The sequence below is a fragment of the Austrofundulus limnaeus genome, unplaced genomic scaffold (genome assembly GCF_001266775.1).
Source record: "Austrofundulus limnaeus strain Quisiro unplaced genomic scaffold, Austrofundulus_limnaeus-1.0 Scaffold15, whole genome shotgun sequence".
Taxonomy (NCBI): Eukaryota; Metazoa; Chordata; class Actinopteri; order Cyprinodontiformes; family Rivulidae; genus Austrofundulus; species Austrofundulus limnaeus.
Genome location: NW_013952417.1, coordinates 354,457 through 357,165, shown reverse-complemented (window position 1 = coordinate 357,165; position 2,709 = coordinate 354,457). Strand labels below are relative to the sequence as shown.

The following is a 2,709-nucleotide window of genomic DNA, read 5'->3' as shown; positions in this document are numbered from 1 at the left end:
CATTTGAAATATATGAGTTTGTATGTAATGTATGAATATAATATACAAGTTTCACTTTTTAAATGGAATTACTGAAATAAATCTACTTTTTCATGATATTCTAATTTTATGACCAGCACCTGTACATATCTCAGAAACATAGAACCCATCGTTGTTTTTAGAAGAATGAAACAGGGACAATACTCAACATGTTATGAAAAAAGCTCTTGTCAGCTATAGCGATTTATGACAGCAATAAAAACACAAAACATCAGGGATGAATACTTATTAAAAACACTATACATCCCTTTGGTTCTGCAACAGCAAGATGCAGATGAACTACAAAGGTGGTTTTGCATTTGAACTATGATCTGAAAGAAGCTGTAGTCTGCAATTTGAACTGAGGCAAAGAAGTGGCTTTACTCTAATCTTGACATTTTGGCATTAAATTCACAAATTAACCAAAGTGTGTTTTCCTCATTGCAGACATTTATACACTGATGCTGTACAAATGTATACTTGATGGGTTTCATTACACTAACTGTGCTTTGTTGTGAAGAAAATGGCTTATTGTCTAGAAAATGAGCTGCATGATTTAACTTTTGTTTTAAACATTTTATCTACACAGATCAGGTTGACAAATTATTAGAGCTAATTTGTCCCACTTCAACAACTATAGTAGCAAACCCCATTCAGGTTACAATTGTTTCAGTTTAACAGCAAAACATTTTAGCTGACATTGTATGAAAACGGTTACCTAATCACTTGACTGAAGAACTGCTTAACCAAACTGAAACTCCCTTACTTAGCGTTTTATGATGAGGAAGTTCAAGAATGGGAAACACAGTAGCTAAAGTATCCTACAAAACCATAGATAATATTTAGTTATCCTAGATTAAGAACCAAGTCTTACTATTACTAATCATAAAAATTAATTAGCTGTTTTAATGGAAAAAAAAAACAGATAATGTTTAAATGAATCAGTGATATTTCTGTAAGATTTTTGGGAATCCATCACCATTTAGGAGAGGGAATGTCAAAATTTATTATTCACAAACTTCATGCTTCTTGATTATTTATGCGTGGAAATAAAAGGAAAATAACAACTTCTGTGTTTAAACTAGAAAGAAAGAGTCATGTAAAATATTTTTAAATTACTGAAAGGAAAATGTCACAATCTTTCTAAAAAGATTTAAAAATATATCTCCAGACCCTTGGAGCATCAGTGCCATGATACTCTACAAACTGTGTTCTTGTTTTGTTGGGGATTGCGCAATAAGCAAAGTCTAAAGAAACCCTCAGCGGCTACAAAATCTGATTGGTTAATCAGGTTCACCTATCTAAAAATTGCACTCAGATCACCTGATCAGTTTTAACAGAGCAGGGTCTGTTCATTTCTCAGCGTGAAGATATAAGTGATTTAATCAACACCATGACGTTGTTTATATTCAGTGCAGCCGCAATTTCACACTGAGCTGCTGTCAGAACAAGTTGTTCATGGTTTGTAGTGATTTTTCTGAAAGGGAGCCATGCTCTAAAACAGCTTTCACATTTAGTTTGACCCAAACCTTTAAATAAAATTAAGTTTTTTGCCTTAAAAAAAGCTAACCAATTCAAAAACAAGTCTAAACAACAAGTATGGTTGCACTCATTTTAGTCTACTCAAAATTTAAATCTCTAACACACTATGGTAACCATTTCATTATGAAGAAAACAATTCACACAAAATTGCTGAAGTGTATTTATTGTTTGCTACACCTGGGTGCGTGCACATCCTCTGTTGTTAAACGACACACACTCCATTCTGAGATTAATTACCTGAAATGAAGCTTTAACATCACCGTGGGTCGATACAGCTGAACCTCTGAAGTATCGAGAAAGTCTGAAGTCTAACCTAAAAACGTCAATGTACCTCTGTTTTTGCCGTGACGCAAATGTAGGCTGAGTTAACTCTACTAATCGTGAGAATTACTAAAATATTCGCCAATAAATTTCAAACAACAAATGACAAACGTTCACGGTGTTACATCAACAGCATACACGGAAAAGACACACAGATGAAACATGTAAAACTGTACTGACCTGTGAGAGACTGTGGAAAATGGTAAATTACTGCTGGTTCTTGTAGGCGGTGAAGGCTAAAGCTAAAACCTATGAGTACACAGCCTAAACACGTCAAAATACTAGTTTTCTAGTCTGTCTGGGACACCACCGACACTTCCCTTTTCTCGCCAATCAACTTATTGACTCAGGCACGTGAAGTGACGTCATGTCGTTAAGCGTGCGTGTGCCTGCAGTAGGGCAGGCTGACATATCATAAAATAGATAGACTCTTCAAAGTGGTTTTCTTTAAAACCACAATCGCTGTCAACTTTTTTGTTTTTACTTAGAACTTTATGTATATATCGTCTTTGATAAAAATAAATTAATAAGTGCACATCATTGACAATAATTTGTAATAAAAGAGCGAAATCAGTAGAGTCGTGTTTTGTTGCCTACATTTACAAGTTGTCTGTTCACATTCAAACATCGACAAGTAGGCTTATATTTCAGGCAATCTTGGTGACATACGCTCACCGGCCACTTTATTAGGTACACCACGGTAGTAACGGGTTGGACCCCCTTTTGCCGTCAGAACTGCCTCAATTCTTCGTGGCATAGATTCAACAAGGTGCTGGAAGCATTCCTCAGAGATTTTGGTCCATATTGACATGATGGCATCACACAGTT

General features: G+C 35.3%; 1 protein-coding gene across 1 annotated transcript in view; it reads right to left on the bottom strand.

Moving 5' to 3' along the window:
* The window catches only part of slc38a9 (solute carrier family 38 member 9), a 23,191-nt gene extending 20,965 nt beyond the window's left edge, over positions 1-2,226 (bottom strand). The window contains exon 1 of the mRNA XM_014002782.1: positions 2,062-2,226. The gene's annotated coding sequence lies outside the window, so the exon portion shown is untranslated. The remainder of the gene's footprint in view (positions 1-2,061) is intronic.
* Positions 2,227-2,709: the final 483 nt, after the last annotated feature.